Source organism: Haplochromis burtoni, unplaced genomic scaffold (assembly GCF_018398535.1).
Source record: "Haplochromis burtoni strain Fernald_Lab_line unplaced genomic scaffold, NCSU_Asbu1 Contig_85, whole genome shotgun sequence".
Classification (NCBI taxonomy): Eukaryota; Metazoa; Chordata; class Actinopteri; order Cichliformes; family Cichlidae; genus Haplochromis; species Haplochromis burtoni.
This window is the reverse complement of record NW_024582446.1, coordinates 1,215,555-1,226,411: the sequence shown is the minus strand read 5'-3', so window position 1 is coordinate 1,226,411 and position 10,857 is coordinate 1,215,555.

Here is a 10,857-nt window from a genome sequence, read left to right as displayed (position 1 = left end):
GTGCTGTCCATGGTGCTGAAAGCAGTCGTCTGCAGATGGCTTGCTAATACGCTGAAGCTTGATGGCCCTGTCATCGCTCAACAGGTGCCTTTTACTGCTACAGCTACACAGAAATAAGGGAAGTTGATTTCAGTTGTAACTCTGTCATTTAAAACGGGTGTTGTGATTGCATGCACTCTGAGTTTTCCTCTGAAATGGCATGCTCCTGACACAGAAGCAATTAATTTGCCAACATGGAATTATGCAATTCAAAGGGCAGTGGGCATTGCAAAATTACTGCTTTTTAACACACATTATTTTACAGATTTTTGGGTTTGTGATACTGCTCTGAATTTCAGGATGTATCAATAAGCAAAAAATCTTGGGATGATTACCATAGAATCAAGCAGTAAAAATGTATAAATATTAATATCTGATCAATATTAATGCTTAATAATAAAGTATTAATAATAATTAATACTTTATTATTTCAAACAGAAAAATCTATGCTGGACAGGCAGTAAACGTTCAGAAGCTCCTAGCATTTAAGTCAAAAGCAGTCCATTCAAACCATTGAATGGACATCCGATAGGAAAATGAAAACCATGGTGATGCTGATGCTGATGATTGAGTTGGTGAAAACAACAATAAGAAGTAGAAGCAGAATATTATATAACAGACCAATTTAGCAACTGCACTATGTCTGTCTGCATATCCCTCACACACTCTGTCAAACAGCCTCCAGGATATCCAGGTCTCACATTGGAGGATGAAGTCACATGTAGAGACACACCATAAGCTTGAGGGGCAGTCGTTCCTTGCTTAAGGGCACTTTAGCAGTAACAAAGGTCAAGAGTGGGGCATCTGCACCCCCCTCCTTTTATATTTCTTTTGCACTGGCTGAATATTATCATGTTGAAGAGATGTATTGAAATTGCAGCTGAATGAAGAGGATAAGGCACAACTCATTTGTTGGTGATGTTTATTGAGCATTTCTGTCTTTAGCTGTCTTCACAATTTCACTCCAGACAGTGTTAGAAGAATCACAGGACACAGCAGGAGGCTGTCTGCTTCAGATGTGTTCTCACTACTGGAAATAAAATGTTTAGGGTTGGGATGCACTTGCAGGAAGAAGGATATAAGATGGCTACTACTTGGCTCTGATTTCACTGGACTATTGTCTTCATCGATCTCATATTGGCACAATAAACTTGAAACAGATTTGTACTAGCGAGCTGACATGTCAAAGACTGCTTGATTACTAATACGACTGCTCTGTACATGTGCATTCTCATGCATACGTTGGATAATGTTTAGAGAAGTCGATATCTACAGTGCACGTGTGATAATAGCTTTTATTAGATAACAATATTGGAGATGTGGCAAAGAAGGGGCAGAAAAATGGTTCCTTCAATGCAGTAAAGTAGTACGTTTAATAAGTGTTTAAAATATTTTGTATATTATTGTTTACTTATCTATTTATTTTGTCAGCCTTTAATGTATCTGCTTGTAATAATGCTAATCTAATGAAAACACTTTTTTGATGCCACATCTTTAGGGTACCATTCATAAACTCATATGGGTTTTTTCATGTGTTACGATTTCTTCGTGTTACAAATTTTAAACAACTTTAAAACAATTTTAAACAGCATACATAAAGTAACAATGCACTCTTAACCTAGACGATGCAATATTTGATTCATCTGCCATTTTCGGGTGCTGTAGCTGGGTTGAGCAGGCGACACATATGTCTTAAGGCCACTTCAGAGGCTTGTGGGTTCATATGTGCGCCGAGGCTATTTATTGCATGTCTCCCCACTGCTCTCTCCCAAGATTCTTGTCCTGCATCGACAAAGGCTAACAAATTGTCATTTTTTCAGTATCGATTAAATAAAACTAGCAAATGCTGAAATGTGTGGAAGTGCAAGTAAAAAAGGGATAACAAAATAAACGAACAGACTTAGTAATATCAGCTTGGCAGCAATATTAATCGAAAGCTTTCGGACTCTTGCCCCAGTGAGCAACTAGAGACTAGCTGGTCGTGTCAGATGTAGTAAGGCTTCAGCAATGAAACCCCTGAATCTGAATATTGCATTCACATAAATAATATATGTTTTATTTTCAATTTCAAAACCACACTGTCTTGCTCCTATTCAAGGCTTTAGATGCAGGCAGGAACTATGTTACTGCAGAGGTTATGAAATGCTACTGGCCTCTCATTCATTTTTATTAGCAATAATGGGCGCTGACAGAAGAGTTGTGAGTGTGTGTGTGTGATAGATACAAGACACATACGAAAAAGGGAATTGATATTTATTTTTAAAATCTTTATTTGCCTTCAACACAAAATATTTCTGGTATATTGCAAATAACTACTTTAGAATAGAATATGAGCATCACAGTGATGCACTGTTAAGCACACAACAATAGAGTTCTGGATTTGAATCCAGGAGCTAGCTGCGGCCTATGTGGAGTCCCTGTGCTCTCACTTTGCTAGCCTGAGTATCCAGGTACTATGACTCACAGTCAGTTGGTCAGTCAATTCTTAACTGACCGTAAGTGCAGCTGTGAGTGTCTTTCTCTCTTTGCAGCAGTAGACAGATGACAGGTACAGGTACACCTGAATTGGATAAGAGGTTAATTGATTTATTGAGATTGATTCTTTAGAATAGGTGATGTACTAATTTCTATACTGTAAAATATAGCTGTGACTAACCAAGAGAAAATCAGACACGTAAACATCAGCTCTTAATTTTATGGCCTCCATCACCCTTCCTCTATGAGATGCTGCTCAGCACTGACGTCAGTGAGTCTGCTTGCGCATAAAGGCTAATATAATCAGAACACACACACACACACACACACACACACACACACACAACACACACACACACACACACACACACACACACACCACAACACACACACACACACACACACACACACAGAAAAAAGACTTGAAGGCCAGTATGTTATCTGATCTCTGATTTGAGAAAGTGACTGCTTATTTAGGAGCAGATTTGCATAAAAATAGGCTTTTTCTACTTTTCTTTTCACAGGCTTCACTTGCAATTTTGAGATCGTTCCTAAAAATGGGTGTACGGAATCACACTAAAGCTAAAAGCTGCCACTTAAGCATATGTTTCTAAGCTGGAGAAAAACACTTTGCTAAAAGGTAGCTGATGAATATAAATGGCTGGATCATGCAGTTTTGTAATCTGTATAAAAAAGTCTGAACACACTGATGTATTTGCCACTTTCAGACACAGCACCCATTTCTTCCACTCAAGGTTTGCCTTTCAAAAAACAATTGGCTCGCATTATTTAAAAAAATCAATAAAATAGTGAACCAAGGCATTCTGTTCCACTGACAAATGCAGTCAATGATTTTGGAACTTTACAAAGTAGCTTCAATCTGTGGAATTGGTTGTGTAGGAATGATTGGATGCCTCTGGGGCTCTGTCCTATTTCTACCCCGAACAGTCCTATTTCCCCTCATTTTCCCTTCATTTCAGTGTTGCCCAGGGTATATTGGAAAACAGCAACAAGAAACAGTTAACTAACCTAATATTTGCATCTTTACATCAAAGAGACAATAGTAGCGCAATACAGGAATGTAAAAAAGATCTCTGAAAATAGCTCCATATTATAAAACGATATTAATACAATGCTGTCAGAAACGTATTCCTCAATATGATGTATTTCATAAATAAATGTTCACCCCAAAAACAAATGAAAGATCATTAGTTAAATGCTTATAAATGTATTAATTTGACTCAGTTTGTCTCGCTTTTTTACAATATCAAGTCAGTCACTCCTCAAAAATTGCATTGGTCTGTTCAAAACTGTCACCACTGACCATTAAGAAAGGTCAAAGAAAACAAAGCACAGAACATCATTCAGTCTTGTTCAACTTTGAATCTGGCATTTATTCGTGTGTTAACTTTAAAATGCAAGGTTGTTTTCCACTAATTCGGTCAATTCAATTTATCCATTTGCTTTCTTTGGGAAAGTACCCCAAGGCTTTCCTTTGAAAGAATTCAGAGAAACACTGCCAGAGAGAGAAGGGGATGAAATACACCTGGGAGTGTGGAGTGGTCGAACGGGTGAAAGTGGAATCGAAATATAAAAGACTGTCAACTGGCAGAGGACTGTTTCGACATGGTGAGCAGTGCACACAACAGGCGCTACATTCATTTAGTGCTGAGCGGTATGAGATGACAAACAATTCTCTGCACTGTCGGAGCTGAAACGGGAATATATCAGAAAGGAAATGTGGAGATTAGAGAGGGTTGTGTTAAAGGCATGGTATATGATAGATGTATTGTCAGTGATATAGAATTCTGACTGAGGAACTACAGAGTGACAATCCTGGACACATTTGGGAGTATATTTGTATATTTTTGTATATTTTATTTATTGTAGGCAGCACGGTGGCACGGTGGTTAGCACTGTTGCCGCACAGCAAGAAGGTCCTGAGTTCAATTCCACCATCAGGCCGGGGTCTTTCTGTGTGGAGTTTGCATGTTCTCCCCGTGTTTGCGTGGGTTCCCTCCGGGTACTCCGGCTTCCTCCCACCGTCCAAAGACATGCAGCTTGTGGGGATAGGTTAATTGATTAATCTAAATTGTCACTAGGAGTGAATGTGAGTGTGAATGGTTGTCTGTCCCTATGTGTTAGCCCTGCGACAGACTGGCGACCTGTCCAGGGTGTACCCTGCCTCTCGCCCTATGACAGCTGGGATAGGCTCCAGCACCCCCCGCGACCCTGAAAAGGATAAGCGGTAGCGAATGGATGATGAATTTTATTTATTGTTTACTCTATTTAATTTGTAAAATATGTGTATACACACACACACACACACACACACACGTAGAAAAATATTTAGTATACACATCCAGAAATGCATATACTATTATATATTGTACATATATTTATTAGTTTCAGATGTAGCCATTCTTGTATTTTGCTTGTTTACATTATTGTATTTTGCACAACTCTGTTGCTTGTGAAGCTCGCACACAAGAATTTCACTCACATGTACTATTTGATTTGATTTGAGAGGGATTAGCAAATTGGACATATAGTGACAATACTGTGAGGAAAAAGCATCATTTGGCTGCCACAGGCAATATTTCCTTTCCCATTGCTTCAGAGTGTTACCAGCGTTTCATGGTTTTGGAGTTATTTGTCAAAGAATTACTCAGCAGGGCACGCCTAAAGTCTGCCACGGAATCAACAAGCCAGTTTTAGGGCCAGGTCTTCAGTTGAAGTTTTAACATTAAGGGAGTCACAACTGGGGTAAGTCCCTGAGTGTGTCAGATGGCCCTGTTGTTTCTTTAGGGCTTTAGGCCACATTGACAGAGATGTCATTGATATGGCTGGTTAAGCACAGAGCCAGAGGGAATGACAGCACTGTTTTTGTTTATCTTGCAGTGTAGAAGCAGATCCATTTTGCTTTAGGCTCCAGGCCCCGACTGTGCTACATTAGGGGAAGATAGATGAGGATGTAGCATTGCAAACTGTGAGTGGAGCAGACCAGCTGACAGGTCAGTCATGCAGAGCAATTGGTCTGTACCTTTTTGGACTAGTGCCAGGAGATTCCACACTGTAAACTTTTGATAGATAGGCATTATATGTCTTAAGTTGACTGAGAAATGGAACATTTCCTCCCTGTGTTTACTGGTTTCTTAGAAATCTAGAATATGCCTCAACAGGTTTAAGGTTAATGGTTAAAATTTGCAGCGATTATAGTCCAGGTAGTCATTAAAAGAGTAATCCTGTGAGACAGCCAAAAAATTGATTCCAATACTCTAAAGGAATAGAAATTCCAGTAACGTGGATACTATATACATAACCTGGAAACCTCTAGACATTTAACCACTCATTGGTTTATACAGTACATTAGTTGTGGGTTTGTTTTTTTTTTGGCTTGTTTAAGAAAATCTTTGCCCAATCTACACTTGGACACAGATTTCTTGTGTTTTCCTGAATCTTAATTAAGGTTCAGCAGCATCTTCTACGAGCATGCTGTTTATTTACACTGTGAGCCGAGCCCATTTCAAGTTCCAAGGCCACACGGTCTGTCTTAATTCTGTCTTGTGCTCCATAATCATAAGATTTTTATGAATGAATTAACATATTAAAAATCACAAGATTAGAATCAAAAGATAAGAAAATCGTGAATAAGAGTTTTTCTGTAGTAACAGATGAGAAAAGCATGGTAGGTGGCTCTTTTCTTAGTGATCTTAAACCAGATCTTGATGCGTGAGTCGTACTTATATTAACACATAATACAACATGCTAAAAAACAAACACCAAAAAAATTGTTTTGATCTAAATGTAGTTTATCAGTTATTACCATAAAGTCAAGCTAAATGTTTACTGTGGTTTTTTCCAAGTAAACAAGACAGCAAAAATATAGATAGTCTTAGGATAGTCCTGTTGTCTACACTTCAAATATAGGCGATCAGAATGTATATAGCTCTACATTTAGAGCTATATACATTTTATATGTGCTTCTACATATGAAATAGCTTATAAAACACATCATAACAGCATGAACAAATAAAGATATGTACTTAAGTGGCTCTTGTGCACTGTGTGTGCACCATTACTTTACAATATGTTATTTACCCCTTGATGAATGATGACGCCTTTTCCCCAGGTAGTCTCATCCTGTGTTTAAGCAAAGAAACATTTTTCATGTGTCTTCATCTGCCTGAAATAAACAGTGGGTCGGCAATTGTATTATTATGAACTGAAAATTTAATTAGTAGATATCAATCCAACAAACATCGTTGGATCATGATCTCTACCGGGCCCCAAAACCATATAATTTCAACCAGTTGACCGATGGATTCACACACAGGACCTTCTCTCTGTGATGCAACATTGCTGGACATTGAACCACCAAGTTTAAATCTCTTTAAATTAACCATATTTATCTGCTCTTCTTAAACCTTTCGTCAGTTTATTTTACAATATAAACCAGAGGAGCATGAATTGAGTGTTACCTAGTTATTTTAACGCATGTGCAGTTTTCTTTGTCTTTGCTCATGAACTGACCATATTGATATGCTGTGTCTATTGCACTGGTGGTCATTTAGTTTTGTTTGACATTAAATAAAACAAATGATGTATGATATTAGCATATTCCTGCTCGATGAAACTCCAGAAAATCAAAGTTCATGTATACAGTAAAAAACAGCCTTTGGTCGTACAGGGATAGGTACAGTGTGACTGATGAGCCAGACAACATAATCAACCTGGCAGGTGGCAATTTCTCTTTTATGTCAGATTCATTAGGCTTGTCAGACAGGGACACTGTGGCCGGGGAGCCAAGACACTAAATCAGCCACACTGCCACCAAGATCAGCCATGCAGAGGAAAATGAATTTAGGACTTCCACTTCCACTTTAAAACCTTCAGTTACTGCTGATATTTATTGATCTGCTGACTGGGTCATTGTGCTTTTAGCACAATAGCTTTGCTCCCAGGTACGAGACCTATAGGAACTCATGAAAAATAGAGCTGGTTTATATAGACCAGAATATATTTAATAATAATGTATGACTAAATGGAATTAGCTGTGATTAAATAAGAGGGTATTTGCTATTAGTCATAGTGATTGATAGTAATACATTATTGTGTTCAAGACTCGATGGGGCTCTAAGCACTGATGTGTAACACTCCACAGAGGCTAGCCTCATAACTCTTAATACTGAGAGGCACTAATATGGAGATATGCACATACACACATGAATTATGCATAATAATATTTTCTCTTTTACATAAGTTGTCTGTGTGTCCGTTTGTTGAGCTAAAATGAAATATAATTTAGCATTTTTATATACTGCTATTTGCTAATTGTGCTAAAACAAAAGCAATTGCAAAGTGACAGACTTGCTCACTTGTATTTTACATTAATTTCTCTTTCAAAAAAACATCCAAATCATCAGTGACACTGACATCGAATGTGTGATAAAACGGAAAACAAACTCACACAAAAATTGTAATTTCCCTGACTCAGGTGCTCTACCAAGAACTGCTTCCTGTTCTGTCTGCAGGATGTGAGAATGGGGCCAGGGCAGCATGCCAGGTCTAATTTTTGTGGAGGCCAGGGCCATGCATTGCAGACTGGTTTCCACGTCAGTGTTGAGTGAATTAGAAGTGCTCTCAACTTTATTAAACCACAGCAGCTCTTACTGTAAAGGCAATGAGAGCTCAATCAGGTTATTCATCCAGTTAATTCAGACACAGGCAGGGGCGGACACAGAAACAAGCTTAGTCATGGCTGATTAGACACAAGTATAGATGTTCTGACAGCTCTCTTATCTGGAGAGGAAACACACTAATGTTAAGATGCTAGAGGTGGCTGTGGTGATTATGATGACAGGGATTTAACTATTGATCTTTATACATCTGCACAAATGGGTGTTTGTTTAAGCGTGTAAAATTATGGAAGAAGAACAAAGAAGTGTCTAGTTCAAAAATCCATTAGAGTGTGAAACAGTTCCTCCCATGCTGGGAGACGAAAGCGATGCTTTTAGCTCTTTGTGTTGTGCACATTACACATTTCTTGATACGTACGTGTTAATTTCCAAGATTTCTTCCCCTGCAGTTCAGTGACAGAAATAATTAGATCAACTGATGAAAAGATATTTAAATAATAGGCAAAAATCTAAAATGTATTGCCTGCAACCACACTCTATTAAATAATTTAGTAGCCAGTGTCACCACTGGCATTTTAGCTTCTGCACTGTACTCCGAAGAACAGCAGTGTCTGTCTCTGTTAGAGGTGCTCAGATTTTCTTTTGGATGCTGTGATGATGCACTCATTACTAATGAGGGAGGTTTTGGTTTTCATTATATAGGGTGATCCAGAAATTTGCCTCCTGGTTACAGACTCTCATTGATCCATTCATCATGCCACCTGCTAGAAAGCAAAGTGTATTTCTTTACCATAAAAAGGTCACACAGAGAACATCAACAGGACACTTTATCACATAAACCTTTAACCCAGGAACAACTATTAGCAAGATGAAGTCATTTTTCCAGAGCAGATGGAACACCTGCTGCCACGGGGCTTTGTGCGGCTCTGTTTTGTTGATCTAGAGTACAACTGTTCAAATAGCTCGCACTCAATGCAGGACAGGTGGTGGTCATCATCAATGAAAACTGGCCTAGAATATTTAAGTGAGCAGATGTTCTGAAAAGCAGAGCACTTGTATGATCTGATTAAAGATATAGACTGATGAAAGGTTGTATGTTTATGTGTGGCACTTACTCTAGTACACACAAAATGGAGCGTATTTCTTCCTAATCTGCCATTTTTATCACATTTTTGAAACTGGCTGAATGTGATTGAATTCATGTATAGGTATCATTGTTTCAAATTTAAGGTATTAAGGTCTGGCTGGCTTGTCTGGACACTCTTGTTCCATACACGCACGCACACACACTCATGAACCCGCACATACACACACATTGATTGACAAAGCAGAGCCAGGTGATCAAAGCTTAGTGCACTAACGAAACCAGATTTGCTGTTTTTCAGTCCGCTCATCGTCCTCATTCTTTTCTCCTAATGTGTTCATCTTCTTCTGTCTTCTGTACACACACACACACACACACACACACACGCACACGCACACACACAAGTATTGAGCAGTATTGCGCTCAATTTAAATTTTCTCATTTCTTATTGATTGCTTCCATGAGATGACGGAAATAAAATCTTGTTTCCACAAATATCAGGTTGTTTGTCCAGTGATTGTAACACATAGCTCACTTGTGCGTCACATTTTGTGACTGCGTCATTCATTTAAGTACATTTTCATATAAAACATAAATGGCACTAGAATCAATGAGTTTTTATTGCAGTAATCTACGATAATTGAATACGATGTCATCATTTTATGTCTGAAGAGCAATAAAAACTTTTGTTAGAATGTGTGTGCAAATACAGAATAGAAGCAGAATTTCATCTACATGCCCAGGAGTAAGAACTCTACTGATCAGATGCTCTTAAACATAAATTATTATATATGGTTATGACTGGAAATTTCTGAATTTTAATTTCAGAAGTGTTCTGCACGTCATTTATAACTACAGGGCTTCATACCGGCTCCATTAAGGAAAATCCCTTTTGTCAGAATTTAAGAGGTACCGCCCCACCCAGAGCTAACCACCACGCTCAAAGTGAATCACCTTTTAAGCTTTCTATACTGCTGCACATGTAATACACCCACTAAGTGCAGTGACAATAGGAGCCCCACTCTATCTGGTTAAACAGCTGAGTAATTGCAGTCATCATTTGAGTGGCTTATGTTATAGTTGAGGGCGCACAGTGTGGGTCTGCTGAATGTAAGTGTGTTTGTTCAGTAACTTGAATTTGTTGTTTAAAGTAGATGAATGGTGAGTGTTAGTTCATTGCTGTTAAGAGAGACAGAGGTGGACTGGGCTACAATTGATGGCTTTAATAGCTCTCTTTTCAACAGCATCTCTAATCTGTTACTCACTCGACTCAGCTAATGCTTTGTTTAAACGTGGCAGGAAAACCTGCATTACAGCAGCACTAGGAATTTACATAGTTGCATTTGAATTATTCCGATAAATTCTACTTATACTGAAAGGAAAAAAAAACATTCAGCCCCTATGATTGCCATGGTTTTGCATGTAATATTTTTTAGCTTGTTTTGAAGTAATGCATCATATAATATGGCATTTATTTATGTGAAAACACAGGCTAATAAATTAAAAATAATTATGTAAAAAGCCCCCAGTATTATTTTCACATGAGAGTAAAATGTCAGATTTCTGTCTGTAAATAAACATGTTAAAGATTTCATTCTGAATTTTAATGGAGTGATCGTT